We start from the raw sequence: 13,170 nt of genomic DNA, 5'->3' as shown, positions 1-13,170 counted from the left end.
TATCTGTTCCATTGCTTGATGAGATTGCTCTAATGATATTGATGTCATATTCTTCACTGATGAAGTATATGAGTTCGTAAGTTGCACTAATTCATTTGTAGGATGATCAACCCAAAGCAAATGAGTGGGTCCTCGATAGTGGATGTACGAATCACATGACTGGTGACAAGAATCTATTGATGGATGCTCCCTTATCACCATCGCATCTGAAGCATATCATCTTCGTTGACAAAGGCAAAAGTCAGGTATTGGGTCTAGGTAAGGTTGCGATCTCAAAGGATCAACACATGGACAAAGTCATGCTTGTCGAGTCCTTAGGATACAACCTCATGTCTGTCTCAATGCTTTGTGATCTCGATATGGTTGTTGTCTTTGGCAAATATCGTTGTGTTGTGATCATGGAAGCTGACAATTCCAAAGTCTACGAAGGCTTAAGGAGAGGAGACTTGTATATTGTTGATTTCTCTACAGGACCACAACCGGCCGTATGACTACTTGCAAAAGCTTCAGAAGGCTGGCTATGGCATCGATGACTTGGTCATGCTGGGATGAGGAATTTGCACACGCTTGCAAAGAAGAAGCATGTCATTGGTATTAAGAATGTCAAATTCCTCAAGGATCACTTATGCGAAGCCTGTGAAGCTGGAAAGATGACAAAGGCCAAGCATCCAGCGAAGACTATCATGACTACCTCTCGACCGTTTGAATTGCTTCACATGGATCTCTTTGGTCCTAATCATTATTCTGCCGTTACAAATGATGCATCTCTATATGGCTTTGTTATTTTTGATGATTATTCTCGTTACACATGGGTGCACATTGTCACTTACAAACATGAGGTGCAGGAAGTCTTCAAATGATTTTCCTCGAGGGCTTCAACCAACTTTGGTGTGAAGATCAAGCACATCAGAAGTGACAATGGGACTGAGTTCAAGAATTCCGTCTTGATGACTATCTTGATGAACTTGGTATTACTCATGAGTTATCTACTCCTTATACTCCTCAACAAAATGGCGTCGTGGAGCGCAAGAACAGAACTCTTGTTGAGATGGCTTGCACTATGCTTGATGAATACAAGACGCCTCATCATTTCTGGATTGAGGCAATTGATACTGTGTGCCACATAATCAACAGAGTATATCTTCACAAATTCTTCACGAAGACTGCTTATGAACTCCTCGCCGACAAGAAACCCAATGTGAGTTACTTCAAAGTCTTCGGTGCTAAATGTTGGATTAGAGATCCTCATCACAATTCTAAATTTGCACCAAAAGCACATGAGGATTTTATGCTTGGTTACATAAAGAACTCTTGCTGAGGAGGGGAGTACACCGTAGCCGCATCGCCTTCGGCTCGGCCCCTGCTAGCAGGGGGTGGGCCGATGGAGCGACGGCCCAAGGGTTTCGCCGGTCACAACTGATCATCGTTGGCGATGCCGACGAGGCTCCAGACGGTGGCCCTCCATTCATCGAGCTTTTCCGCCATGGGGGGGAGTCGAGGAGGAGCTGCGCGCGCCAGGGCTTCTGCTGGCTTGGGTGGCGGCGAGACTTGGGTGGACCGCGATGCGCTTCGACTTCTAACTGCGTTAGAAGGAGCCTCACTATGGCTCCACAACCGCCCGCCACCTTCATCGGCGCCTCGGCATGCACGCTGGTCCCCCTCATCCCGCGAAGGACGCATAGGGCTTTTCCCAGGGCGGCGCCCTAGGTCACCAGCAAGGCAGCGCTGCTCATTGCATACGATTTGAGAAGAGCGCGCCATAGGTGCTCGCGTTGGTGTCTTGGAGGTTGCCGCGCCGTTGGTGGGCGGCACGACGACACCCCTGGAGGGCCCCGTGCCACCTGCGGGGGGGCCGACGTCGTCTCTGGAGCCGGCGCCGCGCGGCTCGTCGCCCGTTGTACAGGCGACGCCGCCCACCGGGCCTGGACTACCAGGGCGATGTGGGTGTTCACGGGCCGCGCCACGGGTTCTCTCCGCGACTTGCCCTCTACTGGCCCGCACCGGCGATGGTAGTCCGGTCCCGGACGAGCCAATCGCTGTGGTCATCTTCTTCTTAGGAGCCATGGCAACGATGAACTGCTAAGCCAACCTCTAGACCAGATTCTCACAATTGCGCGCCCCCTACCCGGCGCGCCAAAGATGTCGGTGGGAAACGACACCTATGGGATCACAAGAATCCCTACTGCGGTTGCGGGGTGCGGGATCATGAGAAGAGCGGGGCTAGTGGACAGCACAAAGGGGATTTACCCAGGTTCGGGCCGCAAAGATGCGCAAAACCCTACGATCCTGCTTTGGTGGATGTATTTTGTGTTCTTGAGCTCTTGAACTAGCTCTGGATGTTCCCGGTTCCAAGGAGCCGAATCCTTCTCCCGTGCGCCTTGGGCCTCCTTTTATAGGTGAAAGGGGTTGCCACAGTGGCACACAGGAGGTGGAAAGTGCTACAACGTTATGAGATTATCGCTGATATTACATGACAAAGTGCATTAAATGAGGGGCTTAGGTGTCCCTTCACTTTATCAGGGACGGGGGTGAGGCCCGTCCCGTCCGTCGCCACCCCTCGTGGCTTTGACATGCGCCCTGGCCAGCGGTGCATGCAGTGCCATTTAGGCAGGCAGGCAGGCAGCTGAGGTGGCGCGGTGGTGGAGCTTCCACGAAGGGCTCATGTTGCCACGCAGGTGCCTGCCCAGCTGGTTGGGTCGGCAGCTGCATGCAAATGGTGGCGGTGGAGACTTGCTGGCGCGGGCCTGGTAGTGGCCCTGCTGGCGCGCCTGGCGAGGGTCTTGCTGGGTGGCCCGGCAAGGGTCCTGCCGCGGCACGCCGTCGTCCCCGGCAAGGATCTCGTCGGGGGTCTCGTGGGCTTCCTTGGCAAGAACCTTGCCGAGGATTGTTGCCTTTCTGTCCTCATTTGATCTTGATTGTTCTTTGTCTTCATAAAGATCTACATGCCACCACGGGGGTGCCTCCCGAGCCCTGTCCCAAAGTGTTTACAGCGTTGGTGGGCTTGAGGGCGGCTCGCTCAGCTGGTGTGGGCAAGCTGCCCCGGCAAGGGTTTTGCCGGGGCCGCTGAGGCTGCCCTCGACAAGGGTCCTTGCCGGGGCAACCTGTGTTGCCTGTGTGACCTTTGTGTCCTTGGTCTTTGATGTTGCTTTATTCGTCTTATGCCTCTGGCTTCCTTCCGTCTTCCCTCTCCTGCCCTGCTATGCATGGCCGTGGCGGGTGGCTCTGACTGCCCGTGCACAAGTAAAGGGGTCAAAAGCAGAGCCCCTACTTTTGAACACCGACAAAAATACTAAGGAAAAATTTCCATGTGATGCTCAACTCAAAATCCTACACCTACCAATCCCTTCGAGTGAAGCCATTGGAAATCTCATACAGTTCAGTCATATTCTTTAGTGACAGAGATGAAGTTCTTCTGGTCTCTGAGGAATTTGTTCTGACTGAGGAGTTAGTTATTCGCTAGTGCGGATTGCCTACACAGTGAGGAACATGATAGCCTTGAGGAATTTGAGAGTTAAAATTCCGACCGTTGCTGTGCTATGCGCCAGCTGTCCCAAAATATCTACCCACCTAACGGTCATATCATTGAAGGGAATTTATGTCTTATCATGTCAGGCTGCTCCCTAGGCTATAAAATTAGCCGCCCCCTTCAACCACTAGCTGGTTGGCTGCTCCAAGAGAAACTGACACTTGTCATTTGAGAGCATCCCATCCTCCGAGGACTTTGAGCGAAAAATCATCAAGTGACGAAAACCCAAACCCAACACACCTACAACCCAAAATGATTGAGCATCACTGAAGAGATTGATCCTACGTGGATCTGACGCTTGTTACCTTTGAAGACTGTGCTTCTTCCAGACGGTTAGGCGTCAAGGTCTAGAGCATCCAAGAGGAATTGTGGATCGCCGAGTGACCGAGTTTGTGAAGGTTCGGAAGTCACCTAAAGACTTACCACAAGTGATTGGGCGAGGTATGTGTGACCTTAGCTCAAGGAGAATACTGTGAGGACTGTGTGTCCGGGACTGTGTGTCCTCGAGTTTAAATACTCAGCCGCTCCAACCAGATGTACAACTAAGACAACAGTTGGAACTGGTCTACCAAATCATTGTCTTCACCAAGCTTACTGGTTCTATTTCCTCAACTCTTTCATTTCCTCATTTCTGTTGTTGTGTGCTTGTTCATATCTGTTCGAAGACTTTGACTGAAGACTTTCTCAATTTCCTAAGTTCAATTTCTTGAGTCTGCCCGTCTTCATCCAGTGTTATCATGTGCTTACGCTTTCTGTACTCTGTGCTTGTCTTCATTTCATCATGATGACTATGCTTGTGTTCTGCTATGTTTACTTTTGAGTACTTATTCCGCTCCAAGTAGTTCTTCATTTAGGAATTTCCTCACCAGCAAATTCCTCAGTGAAGAATTCATAAAAATCGCCTATTCACCCCCCCCTCTAGTCGATATAACGCACTTTCAACAAGTCCCCAATAGATGCACCTACACAAACAATCAAACACTTGCACCCAACGTGATAAAGGGGTTGTCAATCCCTTCATGGTCATTTGCAAAGGTGAGATCTGATAGAGATAGATAAAACTAAACAAAGAATAAAATATTTTTGGGTTTTTTGGTTTATAGATCTGAAAATAAAACATTGCAAAATAGTAGATCAGAAACTAATATGATGGAAAATAGACCCGGGGGCCATATGTTTCACTAGAGGCTTCTCTCTTGATGGCAAATAATACGGTGGGTGAACAAATTACTGTTGAGCAATTGATAGAAAAGCGCAAAGTTATGACGATATCCAAGGCAATGATTATGCAATATAGGCATCACGTCCGTGTCAAGTAGACCGACTCCTGCCTACATCTACTACTATTACTCCACACATCGACCGCCATCCAACATGCATCTAGAGTATTAAGTTCATAAAGAATGGAGTAACGCCTTAAGTAAGATGACATGATGTAGAGGAATAACTCAAGCAATATGATGAAAACCCCATCTTTTTATCCTCGATGGCAACAATTCAATACATGTCTGCTTCCCCCCACTTTGTCACTGGGTGAAATCACGCAAGATTGAACCCAAAGCTAAGCACCTCTCCCATTGCAAGAAAAACCAATCTAGTTGGCCAAACCAAACCAATAATTCGAAGAGAAATACAAAGATATCAAATCATGCATATAAGAATTCAGAGAAGATTCAAATAATATTCATAGATAAGTTGATCATAAATCCACAATTCATCGAATCTCGACTCAAAAGAAGATTACATCAGATAGATCTCCAAGAACATCATGGAGAACATGGTATTGAGAATCAAAGAGAGAGAACAAGCCATCTAGCTACTAGCTATGGACCCGTAGGTCTGTGGTAAACAAGTCATGCTTCATCAGAAGGGCACTAGAATTGATGTAGATGCCCTCCGTGATCGAATCCCCCTCTGGCAGGATGCCGGAAAAGGCCCCAAGATGGGATCTCACGGGAACAGAAGGTTGCGGCGGTAGAAAAGTGTTTTCGTGGATGCTTCTGAGGGTTTTGGAATAAATGTGAATATATAGGAGGAAGATGTAGGTCAGGGAGTCACTGAGGGGCCCACACGGTAGGGGGCGCGCGGCGCGCTCTCCGCCCTTGCCGCCGCCTTGTGGCTGTTTTAACTTGCACTCCAAGTCCCTTGGGTGTCTTCTGGTCCAAGAAAAATCATCATGGAGTTTTATTCCATTTGGACTCCGTTTAGTATTCCTTTTCCGCGAAGCTCAAAAACAAGGAAAAAAACAGAAACTGGCGCTGGGCTCTAGGTTAATAGGTTAGTCCCAAAAATAATATAAAATAGCATTTTAATGCATGTAAAACATCCAAAAAAGATAATATAATAGCATGGAACAATAAAAAATTATAGATGCATTGGAGACATATCACCCCCTAGGGCGCGCCCTAGAGGCTTGTCGCCTCCTCAGGACTCTTCTGACTTGGACTCCAAGTTTCATGGGTGTCTTCTGGTACAAGAAAAATCATAGCGAAAGTTTTAGTCCGGTTGGACTCCATTTGATATTCCTTTTCTGTAAAACTCTAAAACAAGAAAAAAACAGAAACTGGCACTAGGCTCTAGGTTAATAGGTTAGTCCCAAAAATAATATAAAATAGCATATTAATGCATATAAAACATCCAAAACAGATAATATGTTGGAGATGTATCAGACGTCGGCCGGCTTAAATAGCTGGATTTGGCCTCGAGCGGTGATCCGGAGTGGCGCCACACAGCGTTCACCCCCCCCATCGGAGGAGATGTCCGTCGGACCGCTGGGTTTCCGGGCGATTCCGCGTGGAACCATGTCGTCAATCCGACGTGAAAGACGCACCAGGGCACGCACGGGTGCCCCATATAGGCCCTATATTTGAGTTGGATATTGTTAGAGTTATATATATAGCCATGTAACCTTTCGTATTTACCATATTGTATAAGGGGTTTCCTGCATATATTCCACACTTGTACATGTATATATACTGGCCTATGACCTCCTGGAAATACGAGTTGCTTTCCTAACATGGTATTAGAGCCTTAGGGGTTTTTTCGCACGCGCAACTCATGCTCCCGGTCCAATCTCCGAGCGGCCGCCGTCCTTCTTCTCCGATTGGTGCTGCTCTCTCCTCATCGAGCGCCCAGGCCGGCTGCTTCTGCCCTCGAGTTCGCCCGCCAACTCGTGCTGCCTGATCCAGCCGGCTCGTCCATTGGTCTCCGCCTCCTGCTGCTGCTTCGCTCTTGGTCCAGCTCGAGCAATCCCGTCTGATCCTCCTGCTGCTGCTTGTCAAGGATTGAACAGCTGCTGCTGTTGCCCAGGACGTCGGATCCTCCTGCTGCTGCTTGTCAAGGATTGAATAGTTGCTACTATTGCCCAGGACACTGGCCCCATCCTGTTTTCCAAGTTGAGTCGCCCCTGACTGCTGCTGCTTCGCTCGGGGTCTTGCCCGCATGAGCGCCTTGCTCTCCAGACCGGGCCTCGATCTCGCCCCTGACTGCTACTACGGTTCTCGTCCAGACCCTCTACTGGTTCCCTTCCATTGACAAAAAAATAGGTGCGATGTCTCTGTCCTCAAGCTATGTTGCTGTCCCTCGATGTTCGATGATTTTTGATGGTACCAACTACATTGATTTGTTGGCTTTATGTGCATTCATACGCGTGGCCTTCGTCTCTGGGACATTCTTTCTGGCGAGGTCCCCAGTCTACCGTGTCCGGTTCCTCCTATGGCTCCTACTCCACCAAATCCACTAGTTCTTGCTGCTGATGCTAATCAGGCTGTAATGGATGCAGCTAAGCTAGCTGATGACACTGTCGTTCGTGCTTATGATGAGCAGGTTCAGACCTATGAGGATGCACTTCAGACATATCATGCAGCTTTCTCTGCTTACACTCAGTGGCTTGATGATGATGCTCGTGCCGCAACTATTCTCACTGCTAGTGTTCTGCCTCATTTTGCCTCTGAGTTTCTTGGCCTCTCTACTGTATTTGAGATGTGGACTCGGCTTTGTCAGCGCTATCATCCCTCTGGTGATGCTTTATACCTGTCTGTGGTTCATCAAGAGCATGCTCTTCAGTAGGGTGACTCCACTATTGATGAGTTCTATGCACAGAGTTCTGCTATATGGTGTCAGCTTGATTCTCTCCGCACTGCTGGTTGTCGTACTTGTCAGTGTTGCCAGGCCATGCGGGCTGATTTGGAGTTTCATCATGTCTACGAGTTCTTGTCTCGACTCCGTAAGGAGTTTGAGCCCCAACACGCTCAGTTGTTTGCTCGTGGTCGTATCTCCCTCGTGGAGGCACTTTCTGAGATCCGTGCTAAGGAGACTCGCCTCTGTGGCGCTGGTTTACTTGAGGTTTCCTCTGTGCTTGCTGCTCGAGTTCCTGCTATGCCACCTGCTGCACTGACTCCTTCCCGCTCGAGTGCTCCGCTGCTCTTGCCTACTCCTTCGGGCGGCTAGGGCCGGTCTCATCCTCACTGCGGCTACTGCAATATGGATGGTCATGTTGAGTCTTGGTGCTTCCAAAAGAAGAAACACCTGCGTAAGGCGCGATCATCAGCTTCAGGGACTTCTTCTTCTACTTCGATATCTTTAGCCACCACCTTGACTGAGTAGGATATTCTGCGACTTAAGCGTCTACTTGCCACTTCAGGTTCTCCTCGACGAGTACTGCAGGTTCTGTGACTAATGCTTCCCGCACTGAGCAACCACCTCTACACAGTTAGGTACATCCTCGTGGGTTCTGGACTCCAGAGCTTCTTTCCATATGTATTCTCATTCTTCAAATTTGTCCTCTCTTAAATCAGTTGATTTTCCTGTTCATGTACTCACTACTGATAGTACTCCTCTTTCTGTTGCTAGTCGAGGCAATCTTACCACTCCTTCTTACTCTGTTCCTGATGTTGCTCATGTTCCTCGACTTACCATGAATCTTTTTTCTGCCGATCAACTTACTGATTCTGGTTGTCGCGTCATCCTTGACATTGACTCTTGTCCTATTCAGGATCGTCGAACGCATACTTTGGTTGGGGCTGGCCCTCGCCGCCGTGACTCTCAGGGTCTTTAGGAGCTAGACTGGCTTCATCTTCCTTCCGCTGCCACCACTATCGCCAGTCCATCCGCTTCTGTCACTTCAGCTACCGGCTCCTTCCAGCAGTGGCATCATCGACATGGTCATCTTTGTGGGTCTCGCTTGTCGTCATTAGTTCATTGAGGTCTTCTGGGGTCTGTCTCAGGAGATGTCTCTTTAGGGTGTCAGGGCTGTAGACTAGGAAAACAAATTCAGTTACCTTACCCTACTAGTGAGTCAGTGTCTCAACGTCCTTTTGATTTAGTCCATTCTAATGTATGGGGTACGGATCCCTTTGCTTCGAAAGGGGGCCATCGATACTATATTATTTTCATAGATGATTTCTCTCGTTACACTTGGCTTTATTTCATGACTTCTTGTAGTGAGGTTCTTTCCATCTATAAGCGTTTTGCTGCCATGGTTCACACTCAGTTCTCTTCGCCTATTCGTGTGTTCCGTGCTAACTCCGATGGCGAGTATATTTCCAAAGATGTTGCGTGGTGTTCTTGCTGAGCAAGGCACTCTTCCTCAGTTCTCTTGTCCTGGTGCTCATGCTCAGAATGGCGTGGCTGAGTGAAAGCATCGCCACCTTCTTGAGACGGCTCGTGCGTTGATGATCGCCGCTTCTCTTCCACCTCATTTTTGGGTCGAGGCTATATTCACCTCCACCTATCTCATCAACCTTCAGTCGTCCACTTCTCTCTAGGGTGGTGTTCCTTTCGAGAGTCTCTTTGATTGTTCTCCTGATTATTCGACACTTCGCTTGTTTGGTTGTGTTTGCTATGTTCTTCTCGCCCCTCGCGAATGCACCAAACTGATCGCGCAGTCTGTTGAGTGTGTTTTCTTAGCTATAGTGATGAGCATAAGGGCTATCGTTGTTGGGATCCTATCGGTCATTGGATGCGTATTTCTCGGGATGTGACTTTTGATGAGTCTCGTCCCCTCTACCCGCGTCCATCTTCCTCGACCTTTTCAGTGGAGGATATCTCTTTCCTCACTTTTCCCGACACACCTATCACTCCAGTTGAGCCCTTGTGTCTCCGTCCTGCTCACTCTACCTCTCCACCTCTTGCCGATTTGTCGCCACCATCTCCCATGGTTTCCTCACCTCGCATGTCACCGGATTCTGCACCTTCATCCCCGATGATTTCTTCGTCTCCGCCTCCTGATTCTACCTTGGCTAATCCTCCTCGTACTCTTCCATCTTTTCCTCGGTATTACACTCGTCGTTCACGTATTGTGGATGCGTCTACTAACGTGCAGTCCTCCTTGTCTCAGCCTACCTATGGCTTGCGTCCTCGTCTGCATCCGCCTGTTGATCGCCTTGGTTTTTCAATCGTTGGTGCTGCTGTTCTTGAGCCGACTTCTTATCGTGAGGCTGTTGTTCATCATGAATGGCAATTTGCGATGGCAGAGGAGATTGCTGCTCTTGAACGCGCTGGTACATGGGATCTTGTTTCTCTTCCTCCAGGTGTCCGTCCCATCACTTGTAAGTGGGTCTACAAGGTTAAGACTCGCTCCGATGGTTCTCTTGAGCGTTACAAAGCTCGTCTTGTGGCTCGTGGCTTTCAGCAGGAGCATGGTCGTGATTACGACGAGACTTTTGCTCCTGTGGCCCATATGGCCACTATTCATACACTTCTTGTCGTGGCCTCTGCACGCCATTGGTCTGTATCTCAGCTTGATGTTAAGAATGCCTTTCTTAACGGTGAGCTGCGTGAGGAGGTATACATGCAGCCACCACCTGGGTATTCTGTTCCTGATGGCATGGTATGTCGTCTTCGTCGCTCTCTCTATGGCCTTAAGCAAGCCCTCGTGCCTGGTTTGAGCGTTTTGCCTCTGTGGTGACTGCCGGTGGTTTTTCTACGAGTGCATGATCCGGCATTGTTTGTCCACCTTTCTACTCATGGTCGGACTCTTCTTCTTCTCTATGTTGATGACATGATCATCACTAGCGACGACCCTGAGTATATTGTCTTTGTAAAGGCCCGTCTTAGTGAGCAATTTCTTATGTCCGATCTTGGACCTCTTTGCTACTTTCTTGGGATTGAAGTCTCTTCTACCTCTCATGGCTTTTTTATATCTCAGGAAAAGTATATACATGATCTTCTTGCTCGTGCTGCTTTTACCGATGAGCGCATTGTTGAGACTCCCATGGAGCTCAATGTCCACCTCCGTGATACTGATGGTGACCCCTTGCCTAACCCGATGCGTTATCGTCATCTTGTTGGGAGTCTTGTCTATCTAGCTGTCACTTGTCCGGATATCTCTTATCCGGTTCATATTCTGAGTCAGTTTGTCTCCGCTCCCACTTCGGTTCACTATAGTCACCTCCTTCGTGTTCTCCGATATCTTCGGGGCACGATCTCTCACCGTCTATTCTTTCCTCGCTCCAGTTCTTTACAGCTTTCAGGCCTATTCGGATGCTACGTGGGCTAGTGATCCCTCCGATCGCCATTCACTTTCTGCTTACTGTGTTTTTCTTGGTGGTTCTCTCATTGCCTGGAAGACGAAGAAACAGACTATAGTTTCCCGTTCAAGTGCAGAGGCTGAGTTACGAGCTATGGCTCTTTTAACGGCAGAGGTGACTTGGTTACGGTGGTTACTTCGAGATTTTGGTGTTTCTGTTACTACACCTACTCTGCTCTTATCTGACAGTACATGTGCTATTAGCATTGCACGCAATCCTGTGAAGCATGAGCTCACCAAGCATATTGGTGTTGATGCTTTCTATGTGCGTGCTGGTGCGCAGGATCAGGTTATTACTCTTCAGTATGTGCCTTCCGAGTTACAGTTGGCGGATTAGAGCGCAGCATGGCTTCTATCTCTCCAAATTCAGTGTTGTCAATCCACCATGAGTTTGAGGGGGGATGTTAGAGTTATATATATAGCCATGTAACCTTTCGTATTTATCCTATTGTATAAGGGGTTTCCTGCATATATTCCACACCTGTACATGTATATATACTGGCCTATGGCCTCCTGGAAATACAAGTTGCTTCCTAACATATATGAGGGGTGTCGGTTAGTTCGGGCGTTTGAGGCACCTGTCTAGGTCGAATTTTCGTGATCGGTCAGTGATCGGGACGTCCATCCGGGCATTTGAGGCCGTTTTGGTGCGCACGACTATATATGCTCCTAGGTCTTTTGGTTGGTTGTTAAGCTTCGTAGAACTGTGCATGGGAGCAAAGATGTCTTGCAGTTTACTGCATCCATGCTCCGCTCCGCTGCGCTAATCTGTTGCAAGTTCCTTTCCGTTTCGTTTCCCCGCTGCCTCCAGTCTACAGTTACCAGTGAAGCGGCATAGTCCAGCGCGAGCACCAACTCCCAGTCCCAGATCTCCCACCCCCACCGACCGCCGATGAGCTCAGCCCCCGCCGCATCCACCTAGACGGACACACCACGCCACAATGTCGTCGTCGGCGGGCGACGTCGAGGCCATCCCCTCGGCGGTGCCTCCCCGGGCGGTCGCGTGCTCGTCCGTGCCCTCGGCCGAAAGATGCAAGCTTTGTAAAAGTCTTGCTGATTCAATCGAGAAAAACGCACCAGCGAGGGAAGGTGTTGACCTCCCCGACCGAGGAGGAGCTCGATCTATTATTTTGCCGCTCTTTCAAACTCTTCGAGAATTCAGTCCCTCGCACATCTGGAACTTGCCTCTCAGATTAGTTTAAGATCAACCCTTATGATGGCGCATGAACAGAATAAAGGGCCGCCATGGCGCGAACGGCAGACGGGTAGCTGGGTGACGACGGAGAAGCGGGAGGACTCGAGCGCATTGGCTGATCGACGGCGACGGCATGCGTGGAATTGCCAGAGAGGCCGAGGCCCTCAGCCAGTCACTCCCACGACAATAGCAGAGCGACTGAACCGTCGCAATCCCGCAAATCCCCTCTGCCCGAGCTATCCACCTCTAACAGACTAAGACACGTGCCCACACGCACAGTCGATGCACAAATCATGGACACGATTACCCAGCCGTCATCTGACCAGGTTCACCGCTGTAAAACGGGACCCAACCGACTCCCATCACCCTCGATCCACTAGGACACTCCCAGCCTCGGCAGCTTAGTAACTTTACTGATATATGTAATCAGAAAAAAAAATTTTAATAGGCCATTAACAACGCACGAGCATTCTACTAAAATATTTAGTTGAAATGCAAGAACTTGGAGATTCTTTTACAGGGGAAATTAGATCTTCCTTTTTTTTTTACAGACAATGGTCTAAGTCATGGCGTACGTGGCCGTCAGACCAGAGACCAGATTCAGGTCTTTGGTTGGTTGTTAAGCTTCGTCGAACTGTCCACGGGAGCAAAGATGACTTGCGGTTTACTGCTCCCGTGCTCCGCTGATCTGCTGCGAGTTCCTTTCCCTCTCGTTTCCCCGCTCCCTCCAGTCGGCAGCTACCAACGAAGCGGCAGAGTCCAGCGCGAGCACCAACTCCCAGCCCCAGATCTCCCACCCCCACCGACCGCCGATGAGCTCAGCCGCCGCCGCATCCACCTAGCCGGACACGCCCCGCCCTAATGTCGTCGGCGGCGGGCGACGCCGAGGCCGATCCCCTCGGCGGCGCCTCCCCGGCCGGC

Source organism: Triticum dicoccoides, chromosome 7B (assembly GCF_002162155.2).
Source record: "Triticum dicoccoides isolate Atlit2015 ecotype Zavitan chromosome 7B, WEW_v2.0, whole genome shotgun sequence".
In the NCBI taxonomy this organism is placed as follows: Eukaryota; Viridiplantae; Streptophyta; class Magnoliopsida; order Poales; family Poaceae; genus Triticum; species Triticum dicoccoides.
Note: the sequence above shows the minus strand (reverse complement) of the source record.